The sequence below is a fragment of the Eulemur rufifrons genome, chromosome 1 (genome assembly GCF_041146395.1).
Source record: "Eulemur rufifrons isolate Redbay chromosome 1, OSU_ERuf_1, whole genome shotgun sequence".
NCBI classification, from domain to species: Eukaryota; Metazoa; Chordata; class Mammalia; order Primates; family Lemuridae; genus Eulemur; species Eulemur rufifrons.
In genome coordinates, this window is record NC_090983.1 from 708641 (window position 1) to 722486 (window position 13846).

The 13846-nt window shown below is 48.0% G+C and overlaps 1 protein-coding gene across 3 annotated transcripts in view; it reads right to left on the minus strand.

The window, feature by feature from the left end:
• Nucleotides 1-11993, minus strand: part of FARP2 (FERM, ARH/RhoGEF and pleckstrin domain protein 2) — a 114566-nt gene extending 102573 nt beyond the window's left edge. For all 3 annotated transcript variants that reach the window (XM_069476233.1, XM_069475327.1, XM_069474615.1), the window contains exon 1: nucleotides 11948-11993. The gene's annotated coding sequence lies outside the window, so the exon portion shown is untranslated. The remainder of the gene's footprint in view (nucleotides 1-11947) is intronic.
• Between the last annotated feature and the right edge of the window lie 1853 nt (nucleotides 11994-13846).

Below are 13846 nucleotides of genomic sequence, written 5' to 3' on the forward strand. Positions count from 1 at the left end.
ACCTTTGTTTTGCTTTGTGTGCTTATAAGTAAATATTAAAGAGGCAAGAATACCCAAGCTAGACCAGAAACACAGCAGAGCTACCAGCCCGGCCCAGCGCACCAGCGTTCTGCAGTCCCGGGAGGCTGACGTCAGTCCCGCCCACGTCTCCACTCCTGCCAGAGACACTGCACGGAACCCAGCGGAAAGCGGCCGCGTAAAGACCCAGGATCTGTGGGAACTCAGGTTTATTTTTCCATCTCCTTTCCACGTGAATGAAATGCTTTGCAGTCTTCATTCGTAAAAATATTTCTGGAGGCTGGATACAATTTCCACTGCTGACATTTTACTGCAAACTCAGCTCCTATGGATATATTCTCATTTAATAGCAATAAAAAACCCTGTGACATATCATTTCCATTTTAAAGTTGGAAAATTCAGCTCAAAAGTCTGCCAAGGATTTGGGTGAGAATGACATGGGATGCTGTGCTTATGTGGGGCAGAGGATAGACCAGAAATCTCTTTACCTTCTGCTCAATTTTGCTGTGAACCTAAAACTGCCCTTAAAAAATAAAATTTACTAGAAGACAAACAAAAAAAGGCCTGCCAAAGAACACATAACTCAGAAGTGACAGAGATTAGACCTGGGCCCGAAACTGGCCACCAGGACGCTTCCCTTCTGCTGGAGGACCGCACGGCTCCTGGGACCACTGCGCCTGCCCGCCTGCTGCCGGCCACCGTCAACGGTAAAGGGAATTTGCCACGATTTCTAATGTCTATTATGCAATAAAAAATTACCTGCCTTAAGATCTCTTCGGTTGTCTTTTTTAGGAGAATCAATAAAATAACAAAAACCCTCCTGTACTGAGCAACTGAAGAAAGCGGAACAGGACACTTCTCACTGTCACTGCACTTGTCCAAAGTCCTGAAATCCCCTCGGCGGTCGGATGTGCTTCCCTGCGGGACGCTGGGCTGCACTCCCCCTTCACTGGCAAGAGACGGGTCCTTTGCTAGCTCCTTTCTAACCAGGACTGATTTTTTTTTTTTTTTTTTTAAATAAGCAACTGAGCAGCTTAGTCAATGTGGGAAAGCCGAAGCCTCATCAAGGAGCTGATGAGAAACCCCTGGCTGGGGAGGCAGCAGGCAGGGGCGGGGGCTGGCCTCCGTGTCCCTGCCCAGAATGTGGCTGCAGAAACACACACCTGCCTCGAAGGCCACTTCACTGTTGCACGGCAATGACGAGCATCCCAACAATCACGTCTGGCACCATAATCTTGGGCAGAAGTGGCTGCGGAGCCCACCTGCACGCGCTTCTCCAGCAGGTGCTGCAGGGTGGCTGTTTTACCTGCATGAAGCTGAATGGCTGAGGCGGGACCACAGGCAACGCTGTCCCTCAAACACCAGGGAGAACGTCTGGTGTTGGAAGGGCAGCTTACCAACACAGAAAGGTGCCACCAAGCTGGGACTTACAAAAGGCCACATAAAAAGGCAGGCACTCCTGGGGAACAAGGACGGAAGCAGCAGCAACCTGGGAGGGCAGAGAGCCAGCGCCAGCACACCTGGTTCCAATGCCAACTCCACCATTAACAAACTGTCACTTCACCACTCCCAGCCCCGGTTTTTTCACCTGGAAAACGGCAGCGGGAAGGGGGGGTTAATCAGATCTTTTTCAACTCTGAGAATCCACGATTCTGTGATAAGGAAGCTGACTGTGAAAATTGAAAAGAGATGTGTTCTTGATTCCAGCTATTTATAGTATTCAGTAGCCAAAAATTAAATATACCTCAAAAAATCATGGAATCAGAGCCTTCCTACCTTAGTATACGCAATAGTGGCTAAATGTCCGCAAGAAAAGGAAGATCACTTTCAGACAAATTCGACACCACGCATACACATGGACTATTGTTCCAAAGAGATTTCTTTGTATATAACCAATATTTGCAAACCTTACAATTTTACTCCCTAGGGTTTTTTTTTTTTTAATTGCCTGAAAACTAATCAGATGTATTTCCTTTAGAATGTATTTTAGAGCCTCTACAACCAGGTATTCTGGTTTTATGTTAAACAAAATTCTATAAACTGAAAAATGAGTTTTAAGAGCTGAAATGAATCTGGATAACTGACAGATTCTCAACACTTTTTGGGGGGATGGTATGAAGCTGCCCAATATAACATCAAATCTGCACAGAAAAGGCAAGAAGATCTCTGTATGCTGCTTTGGTACGACAGTGAATAAAAGCAAGGTACAAAACCAGGTGTGTGGCACACTAACTTCTATTATAAGAGGAGGAATATAAATATATGCATTTGTTTATATTCACAAAACAACAGCAACAGAAGGATAAACCACAAACTAATGAAAATAGTTACCTATGGGGGAGTAGGGGAAAGGGGTGGAAAAGACAATGCTGGAAACCGTACTTTCAACTGTGCTTAACTGTTATTTGGGAACTTTATAAATGTTTTTACAGAGTTAGAAAGCAAAATTAAATCAGTATTTTAAAGAAGTCCTAAAAACCCAAACAAAATGAAACAAATGGTCCTAAATCTGTATCAAGAGAGCAGCTAAACTTCACAGAGAATGACTTCCAGTGGCTTTAAATCCCAGTGACTGCATTCTACACCACCAGTAACATATATCCTAAGGAATAAAAGGGCTAAAAGGAAATTCAGAGAACAGCACGTTCTATAGGATGATCTCCTCTCTTCAATGAATGGAAAAAAAAGAGTGTGTGTGAGAGATGTTACCTGCCAAATGCTTTGTGGACCTTATTTGAATACTGAATTAAATATTTACAGAACAATCAGGGAAATCTAAATAGTAACTAGGTATATCAGATATTTAAAAAGTTAATGTTATTTTCTTGGTGTTTAGGGTATTGTGGGTATATGAAGGGGAAAAAGTCCCTATCTCTTAGAGATAAATGGTAAGGTATTTATGGATAAAATGGAATAATGTCTAGGATTTGCTTTAAGATAACCCAACGAGCTGGGGATCAGTGGAGGGGGATATAAGAAAAAAAAAAAAAAGATTGCTCAAGTGTTGATTATTAAAGCTGGATACATGGCTTTCATATATTATTTTCTCTACTTTTGTGGATGTTTGGAATTTCTAGAGTTAAAGAAAAAACAACAGGCCGGGCGTGGTGGCTCACGCCTATAATCCTAGCACTCTGGGAGGCCAAGGAGGGCAGATTGTTTGAGCTCAGGAGTTCAAGACCAGCCTGAGCAAGAGTGAGGCCCCATCTCTACTAAAAATAGAAAGAAATTTTATGGACAACTAAAAAAATATATATAGAAATAATTAGCCGGGCGTGGTGGCTTACACCTGTAGTCCCAGCTACTCGGGAGGCTGAGGCAAGAGGATCGCTTGAGCCCAGGAGTTTGGGGTTGCCATGAGCTAGGCTGACGCCACGGCACTCTAGCCCTGGCAATAGAGCAAGACTCTGTCTCAAAAAAACAAACAAAAAACAACAAATCTAGCAACAATTTTTGATGCACATGAGGATTCAAGGAATCCTTGGATGAGTTCACAGCTGGGAGAGAGGAAGAGGGAGGCTCCTGCTTCTACTTTATGAAAAGCTGGCCCAGTCCCGCAGCCACTCTGCACAAAGCCAGATGAGCAGCCAGCATCTTGGCTCCCAGGCCAATAGATTATAACACAAATTCTTCAGGATTCAAAAACAAAAAAATTTGATTTAAAGAATTGTACATCCACGCACTATGAATTCACCCTTTCCTTTAGCACCTCCATTTTATTTAACTTATTGTATTTTCACTATAATTTTCGCTTCTTTATATCATCTATTTTCTATTACTTCTTTTTTATATCTTCTATTTTCTTGCCCAGAGTTTCGATATATCCATCTATTTCATGAGTAGCTTTACTTCTTGGGATATACTAATAGTAGGTGTTTTAAAGTTTTCGTTTTTTTTTTTTTTATTGTAGCCTTAACAGATTACCACAAATTTAGCAGCTGAAAATAACAGCCTGTCGTTATCTCACAGTGTCTGTGGTTTATGAGGCTGGGTGCAGTGTAGCTCACCAAGGTTCTCTGCTCAGGGACTCACAAGGCCTAAGTCAAGGTGCCAGCTGGCCTGGGGTCCTACCTGGATTCTCAGCGGGGTCGGGAGAGATGCACTTCCCAGATCGCTTGGTTCTATGTGGGTGTAGGACTGAGGTCCCTATTCCTTGCTGGCTGTCAGTCATTCTTGGTTTGTAGAGGCACCTGCATTCCTTGGCTCAAGGCCGTCCATTTCTGGAGTCTGTAATGGTATGCCAAAAACTTCTCATGCCTCCAGTCTCTCTGCCTTCCTCTTCTGCTCCTAGACAAAGATTTCTTCATCTAAGGGCTCATGAGGCCCATCTGGATAATCTAGGCCAACCTCGGTATTTCAAGGCCAGCTGATTAGTAGTTTATTACATCTGCGAAGTGTGTTGGCCATGTATGCCCCACATTCCCAGGGTAAACACTAGGAGGTCAAGGTCACGGAGGCCACAATTCTGCAGATAATGACAGGTAAGTGTCAGATAATTCCAATATCTGCACTATCTTGGCTTTAGCCTGTCTTTTCTCATATAAGTTGATGCTTTCCTGAGTAATTCTCCATTATATCCTGCACATTTTTAATACTGTGCTGTTAGAGACTCTGGGCCTTGTTTAAATCCTTTGGGGAATGTTGACATTTTTGTTGAGCAGGCACTGGCCTGGCTGGGCAGCCTTCTGCGGAATGTGGTCTCAGCGTCACCTCTATCTCCAGTGCCTCTGTGGTGCTCCTCAGCAATGTCCTGCATGTGCCCTACGCACCCAGCGTCAGCCTGGCTCCCAGACGATGGTCTACCCCTTAACCACGGTCTCAAAGTCTTTCGCAGGATGTTCGGGGTCAGAGCCAAGCACGCACGGCTCAGTGCTGGGCCCGTACGTTGATTAGCATGGTATGGGGTCACGTCCCTGACCTCCTCCCTCTCTATATTTCCTGGTATAACTTCCAATTGCCTCAGGCTCCCATTTTCAGTCTCCAGCCAGAAACCTGGGGCTTTAATTACCCTGCTCTGTCAGGCACTTGTTGTGACTGTGTCTCACCTGTGACCAAGCTGCAGGAGAGAAGAGGTAAAAAAGCAATAGGGGTTTCCCCCGCTCCCTAAGCGTTTTAGGCGTCCACAGGCTCCTACTGCCATAGGATTGACTGGAGAGAGGGGAGAAAATATGGTGGCTTTCTCTTACTCTCTCCTGGAGCCCAAACTGGGAGGTTTCTTGGAAGCTCTCCCTGTTCACACCTGGTACCCACTGCCACCCCCTAAGTGCAGGCTAGGGGGTGCTGGAGGAAAACAGGAAACTTACTGCCAGCACAGTGGTACTTCAAACTCTGGCCTTCACCCCATCTGCCTGTTCCTGGTTAGCTGCCAGCACCCAACAGCACGCCCTGCACATGTCCAGGTGTGACGACCACAGTTAGTCGGAGAGGCAGGTGGTATGAGCTTCCTCCACCTCCCGGAACCAGAGCTCCACATCCATGCATTTCACAATGTTTACAGTGGTTATCACCGGGAGAGGCAGGAGAGGTGATTTTTATTTTCTTCCTGATTTTCTGTATCTGAAATGGCCTACAGTAATGAGTATACATTACCTTTGAAGTCAGATGTTTGTTCTGCAGAATCCTGGTACACTGTGCCATGGCTCAGCTTCCAAGAGAAAGCAAAAATAACTATTCTGTCTCTTCTCTAAGAGTTGTATTTTCTCTTTTTTCTAAAATAGTTCAATTAAAACAAAAATTAATATCTTTAAACACTCTCTGAGATCTATTTCTTGCTCAGACATTGGACTTATTTCCCAACATACATCTTATTAACTACTGTACTACTAAAACAATAGGGATTTTAATCATAAAGGGGCCAAAAGATTTAATAAATCCTAATAATTTATACACATTTCTAAAACTACTTTCTCCTTCCGAACACATTCCTACTGGCCACTGGAAGACACACTGAGCACCCTCACCCGACAAGCCTCTGTTGGGTTGCCTGGCTTCAAGCACAGGGCCAGGAAAACTGTCCCTACAAACGCAGCTTGACTACAGAGCTCGTCTGGCTCAGGCTTCTGGGCCCCTCACTTCCACAAGCTCCTTCCAAGGTCCCAGGAAAGGCCTTAAGCAAAGTGTCCCTAAGGTTAGCCATCCCCAGCCTTTTTGGCACCAGGGGCCGGTTTCATGGAAGACAATTTTTCCACAGACTGGTGGGCAGGGGGGCCAGAGCTCTGCAGCCTGGTCTACAGCCCAGAGGTTGGAGACCACAGCCTATGACCATATGCTGTTGTAAAATTTACCAAAAAGATTTCTAATTTCAATCAATTAAGACTGCTGCCTTTTTCCCAGTGCAACTATGCCTCTGTTCCTCTTCCCCTTCAAGTCAGGAGGGGCTGTTGGCATTTTTGGGATCCAGCTAAAGGCACACTGAGTTGGAGACAAATTGAGTTTGGGTTTAATGGGACACATTCATGCTGTTTGCGGTTATTTCTGTGTACACTCAGGTGATTACCAGCCATCTCAATGCAAGTACAGCATCTGCTGTCACCCACTGTGCCGGGTCACCAGGGTTTTATGAAACAAAGGTGCAGGGCGAGGAGTCCTGCAGCAATGTGAGCAAGGCCACTCTGAGTAAGTCCCATGGGGCCCAGCACAGGACACAGAAAAGAAACAAGGTTTGAAATGCAGGGAGCCAGATGTTCACTAGTGGGAAATGTATCATCACATGTATTTGAAAGTGTAAGTGGAGAGTTCAGTTCTAAGCAGTCAAAACAGAAGTCCTCACCTGCCAGAAAAAGTCAATAATGCAGCAGTGCAATTATAAGTGTGCCTTAGATGTGTTTTTTTCCTTTTGTAAATTCTGCAAAGTAAAATTTACCACAATGCCGGCTTTTCTGGGACACAAATCTATAACAGTGCTAGAAACAGCAAAGATGTCTCTATGTGGGAAATCACGTTTTATGCATTTTATCAATAATATGAATTATGCTAGAAGAATCACTGCATCTATCCTCTCACTGTCATAGGAAAATAAAATAAAAAAGTACATAGCCAGAGAAATATTAACCAATTCCATTTTTCTCTATTTAGTTGTATTATTGATCAGCTTTTTCAAATCTGTAACTTATTTTTTCTCATTTAAATATTCACTTTCTAAATTAGTTTTTATTTGTAACTTTGTATTCTTAAAGAGTTCTCCCTTCCCCCAAGACTGTATATGTTTCAGGCCCCATAAAACCTGGCATCTGCCTCTGCCCCAGATGAAATTTGATTAATTCACTAAAACATTTATTGAGCACCTATTCTGTATTAGGCAAGTCTAAATGCTTAGGGATACAGGAGTTTTTAAGAGAAAAATCTCTCCCAATATAATGGGCAAAAGCAAAGAAAACAGTGCAGTATTTTTTTTTTTTTTTTGAGACAGAGTCTTGCTTTGTTCCCCAGGCGTAGTGAGTGCCATGGCGTCAGCCTCACCCACAGCAACCTCAAATTCCTGGGCTCAAGCGATCCTCCTGCCTCTGCCTCCCGAGTAGCTGGGACTACAGGTGTGTGCCACCACACCTGGCTAATTTTTTGTTTCTATTTTTAGTTGCCCTGCTAATTTTTTCTATTAATATTTTTAGTAGAGTCGGGGTCTTGCTCTTGCTCAGGCTGCTCTCAAACTCCTGACCTCAAGCAATCCTCCCGCCTCAGCTTCCCAGAGTGCTGGGATTACAGGTGTGAGCCACCATGCTGAGCTGTACAGTATGTTAAATGGTGGTAAGTGCCTTGGAGAAAGTGAGATGGCAGAGAGGAATCTGTCAGGTGGAGGCAGGAAGACAAGAAGACAATACCTGAGTCAAGGCCTCAAGAACACCCTGGCACACGTTACAACAGCTATCATGCCCCAGGTGACCATGGCTGGGAGGCTCATGCCAAGCCCCTCGCTTACATCATCTCAATCCTCAAAACAACCGTGTACAGCTGGCACCCCACTTTACAGACCAGGGAACTTAGGCCTGGAAAGGTGAGTGACTTGCTGGCAGTCACTCAGCTCCACAAGTGGCTTCAACCCCACCCTGCTTCCATGGTGTACACAAGGCACACAGAGATAGAGGAGTTTAATCCAGAAAGGGAGACAAGTGACCAGCTGCCCACTGCAGTCACAGAGAGAACAGAAAGAAAGAGGCAGCGCCACGGAAGGTGCCGGCCTGACCCAGCACAGCTTCCCAGGCATAATGTTGGAGCTGGGCCTTGCAGGAGAGCAGGAGACCAGGTGGACAGAGGGCACAGTGTGCGCACGGGGAAGGGGAACTGTACAGAAACTGCAGGAGCAGCTGGGAAAGGGTGAGAGGTTGAGTGTGGCTGGGCCAAGACATCAGGGGAGGCGGCCTCAAGCTGGGCTGTGAGGGCGCCCGTGGGCCAAATGGATGGAATCCCAAACCTAAGCAGGTTTTGTAGCTGGGATGTGATGTGATCAAATGTTTATTTTCAGATGCAATCAGGAGGATGGGCTGGGAGGGAGAGCCGGGACAAAGCAAGATGCATCACTGCATCGTTACACCCTACCACATTATCTGTAGCTTCTGAATTTCAAAATGGCTATAAAGTAAAACACCAGTTTGGGGAAAACAATCCCATGACTCTACAATAAAACCACTTACATCACTGTAACCTCCCTCCTGGTCCTGTCCACATCCTCACCTATTTTTGCAACACTCTAATTGCTGTGTACACGCCATTTTGCCTTTTCAGTTAAGGCATATTTTAAAGCATATTTCCATGGATCAAAATGGTTCAAATTTTGCTTGGAGGGGAGGATGGCAAAGGGCCTGCTGTTGCGTGTTTTCTGGCTGCAGCGCTCGACCATGCTGGCATAGCAAGGTTTGCTTAACAGATTATTTGTTTTCAAAAGTGGGATTCCAAAATCAAAATCTTTATCACTATACCGTTAGTTGTTCCCCAAAAAGATTAGGCTAATTTACAGAATCACCAACAACATAAACACTCCCCAGAAAACCACCAAACACCAGGCTTTACCATATTGTTTTGTGGGACCCTCAAATTTCAAGTCCCAGCTGCCACGGTAAAACCCTAGTACAGACAAATACACTACAGACAACCCTCCACGTCCCCATCTCAGAGAACATGACTGGAGTCACTTCGACTCAGCATCTAACGTCACAATGCGGTTTTACCTGGCACTACGCTGCGTGTATGAAGCTCACGACGCGCTGAGTAAGGTGGTAAGCTGGCAAGCCGGTATGTAAGTGGGTGAAGGAAAAACAAGAACAGAGCTGAAAAGGGTTAGCAGCAGTGAGAAAAATCTGATGCAGTCTGAATACAGAAGAGGAACTGATGTGACTGGAAGCAGGAGCGTTTGCAAAGAAATGAGGGAACAGAATTCCTCGGGGCCAAGGATTTAAACCGACTCACACGGAATTGCTCGTGTGCTGACCTTTTGGCTTGGCAATCCAGCTCACATCCTTCCCAAGCAGGATAACCTTGCTTAACACATAACTGCCACGAGCCCGGGGCCTTGTGTAGCACATGTAACTCACACATTTCTTCACTTTGGGAGCGAGAACTATTTTTCAAGTTGCATATAACTCACACACAGAAAACAATAAAAAATAACAAATTTTTCATTAATTTAGAAAGGATCATTTTGTTTTTTTTTTTTTTTTTTTTTTTTATTTGAGACAGAGTCTCACTCTGTTGCCCAGGCTAGAGTGAGTGCCGTGGCTTCAGCCTAGCTCACAGCAACCTCAAACTCCTGAGCTCAAGCGATCCTCCTGTCTCAGCCTCCCGAGTAGCTGGGACTACAGGCATGCACCACCATGCCCAGCTAATTTTTTCTATATATATTTTTAGCTGTCCATATAATTTCTTTCTATTTTTAGTAGAGATGGGGTCTCGCTCTTGCTCAGGCTGGTCTCGAACTCCTGAGCTCAAACGATCCGCCCACCTCGGCCTCCCAGAGTGCTAGGATTACAGGCGTGAGCCACCGCGCCCGGCCAGAAAGGATCATTTTGTTTTCGAAGTTTTTATTCTATTTTCATAATAAAACACCGTGGCCCCAAGGACAAAATTTTTTTTCTAAAGTGTGGCAGTCAATGTGTTAATTATTGCCTAATTCTCTATTTATTTTTATAAATATCCAGGGTTGACTAGTTCTACTGTCCTCTCAGATTATTCTTCTACCTGGTAATAATAATAATTGCTAACATTTACTAAGTACTTACTGTGTGCCAGGCATCTTACAGCTTTTTAATTGACTTTTAGTCCTCACAGCAACCCTATGAGGTAGGTAAATTTTAAACCTGTTTTATAGATAGGGAAACTGAGGCAGAGATAAACAAACATATCTTATATCAACTTCCTCTTTGGGAAAGAAATTAGAACAAAAGGAACCTAGAAGTCTACTAACAACTGACAGTCCCGCATATAAATGAGCCAGCAAACTTCTGCAGTTCAGGAAACTGCACTGTCAGCATCTAATTTGCTAATAGTGAGCCACATAATGAAAATACCCAATGCGGCAATGGCACAGAAGGATGGGCGGATGACTGGCTTTGCAAATACCCCAGGGTGTGATACTAAACCAGCCCTTCCACTTCCCTGAACCTCCTTTTCCTCTATTTTAAAATGGGTCTGTGCAACCTGGTCACGTCTCTGAAGATTTTGGGAGAAGTGAATAAATAACAGGCATGAAGTGCTTCCCAAATGCCCTTTGCTGGCCAGGAACTCACAAAAGCTTTCAAAAAACAGCAGATACAGAAAATTTAAATTATATTTGGCCTACTAGCAAAGGTTTCTCCCTGCCTCCTCCTTATCTGAAACGTCCTCTCCCATGTCTCTGGTGCTGAGAAAATCTGTGTGGCCTGTTACAATGCCGTCTACACAAGACCAACACTCTCCCCCAAGGCCACCTGATGGTATCAAACATTTTCACAGTGGTCCGGCCAAAAATACCTCATGGAAAAAAAAAAAAACAAACCTAGAGAGAAAATCCACCCTGTTAAAGATTTAGGCCTGGGTTTTAAATCTTTCTATCCTTTCTCAACACTATGTATTGACATTATTTCCATCAGTGATGCCTTGTTTTAATTTGTTTTTCACAGCCATCAGTGCCACATGAAAGGCCATCAGTGGTTCCCGGCACTAGTAAAAATGGAAAAGGTGCTTATAATCCAGGTTCTGTAATGCACTGGGCCATTTCTGGTCCCCAATTTTCATGGCTTTCTCTTATCAGGCTTCCCACTGGCTTAGGATTATTTCTAGACTCACAGCAGAGTAAAAACATTAACACTAAACACTTGATTCACACCTTTAAGATACAACTTAAGGAAAGACTCAAACTGCCTTCTGAGCTTCTACTTGTGGCTCCTGGTGGGCCTCCACTGGGCACCCCCATGCCCACGCCCCGCCGGCCGCCACGGCCCACCCCGGGTGCCCACGCGGGACACTCCCCGGCCCACCCCGGGTGCCCACGCGGGACACTCCCCGGCCCGCCCCGGGTGTCCAAGCGGGACACTCCCCGGCCCGCCCGCCCCGCCGGCCGCCACGGCCCACCCCGGGCGCCCACGCGGGACACTCCCCGGCCCGCCCGCCCCGCCGGCCGCCACGGCCCACCCCGGGCGCCCACGCGGGACACTCCCCGGCCCGCCCGCCCCGCCGGCCGCCACGGCCCACCCCGGGCGCCCACGCGGGACACTCTCCGGCCCGCCCGCCCCGCCGGCCTCCACCCGGCCAGCTCCCCGCAGACGGGCGCTTCTCTAACGGGGACCAGTCTAGGAGCGGCCGCCGCCTCACGAAGGCCTTCAGAGGCCGGACGCGGACTTTCTCGGTGGACCGCGGCCTTCGCGCCCGCCCGGCCCTGGCCTCCGGCCTCCGGCTTCACCGCCCACCTGGCGAGGCCCAGCCCAGCCCCGCGCTCCCCGGCCGCCGCCCGCCGCGTCCTCACCGGCCTCGCCCGACCCGCTTCGCAGCCAGCAGCCGCGTCCGCCTCGCGCCGGCGCCGCCCGCTCCCGACTGCCCCTGGCGCTCCCGGCGCCGCGCGCCCTGCCCGGGACCCGCCCCCACCCCGCGGACGCGCCGCCGATTGGCCTGGGGCTGCTGGGGCGGGGCTTCCCGCCCCAGGGAGCGCGACACCGAGTTCTGATTGGACGGACGGAGAAGGGGCGGGGCGAAGGGGACCAAGGAAGGCGAAAGCAAATCTGTGCAGAGCGACGGCGCGCGGGGCGGGGCCCGGTCCTGCGTGAGCCCGGCTCGCGGGGCGGGGCCGCGCACGCCGAGCGCGCTGGCAGCCCTGCTCCTCCTCCTCCCCCGCCCCCTCGCGCCCGTCCGGGGGTGATCCCGACCGCGGCTGTGGGCCCCGGGAGCACCGAAAGATCGCACGGTGGTGTGCAGCGTCAGACGCAGGCCGCCCCGGGGGAAGGCCCGCACCCCGGAACGGAAACGACACCAGAAGTCCTGGGCCTCCCACGCCCGCGACTCGCAGAAGCACGCTCCTTTTCTCCCTAAAGGGGTTCATTGAACTCTTATGCGTCCTTCAGGGCCCCGCCCAGCATGCCCTCTGAGCCAGGCCCTGGTACCCGCCGTCCCCGAGCAGCTGTCGAGGGGATAAACCCAGGAGCGACCCGGGCATGTCCTCGAAGGGACTTCCCCTGGGTGCTCGGGTCTCCGGAGCGAAGCCCGACCCTTCCAAGTTCCCCAAAGCCAAGGCGGGAGGAACGATGGCCCAGAGGAACCTCCGTTTCCCGCGAGGCATGCTAGGGGTACGAGCTCCTGGCGGGCACACCAAGACCAGGCTTAGCCCTGCGGGGCGGCCCTCCCCAGACTTGTCCTCTAACCTGCCCCGAGTGACAAGCCCGCCAGCCCCAGGGCAGCGCACACGCCCCAGGACAAGACCCCCGGTAGGTGCGCAGCGACGGGGGTGCCGTGCAAGGGAGAACCTGGCCAGAGCGGCGGGCACTGACCCCGTGAAGGCTGCAGGTGTACACTGGTGACCCGAGGAGGCGGGCAGTTTGGCAGGCAGGTATAGGCGGGGAGTGCAGGCCAGGGCGGAGGCCTGGGGGTGGAGGTGTCCAGGCAGATCGGGCTTCACGTCCAGGTTTTCAGTTTCCCTTAATAAAGCTGTAGAGCTTCCCTAACCTCTCTTCTTAGGAATATTTTAGAATAGTTTTAGAAATTTCTACTTAGATATGAATAACTGAAATATCTCTATTTGCAAGTTTTTCGCAGTTGTACTGTAAGTGCGACCTTTACCCACTACATTTTCTAACTAGTCAGTAGATGTCACTGACCTCTCTCATTAGTGCTATTTTTACCAGATGGTCTTCTACTAAGTAAATGATCTGATCACCTGTAAATAATTCCTTTCTAATCTTTCTCTCATTCATTTGGGCTGGGATCTCCAATATGTACTAAGTTGTTCAGTATTGATGCTATTGATGAAAATAATTCTGATCTTACATTTTATTTTTTGAAACAGGGTCTTGCTCTGTCACCCAGGCTGGAGTGCTGTGTCGGGATCATGGCTCAAGCGATCCTCCTGCCTCAGCCTCCCAAGTAGCTGGGACTATGGGTGTGGGCCACCATGCCTGGCTAATTTTTAAATTTTTTGTAGAGACAGGGTCTTGCTATGTTGCCAGGCTGGTCTAGAACTCCTGGCCTCAAGCCTCCCAAAGTAATGGGATTACAGGTGTGAGCCACTGCACCCGGCCTCTTCCATGATTTTATACACAGATATTGTCAGGGTTTTGAATCTTCCCCAGAAAACCTCACACTTTTCCCTTGTAAAGAACCAATAAGAGAACTACTCATTTAATATCTAAACAATAGTGCTTTATTGATAAAAGGT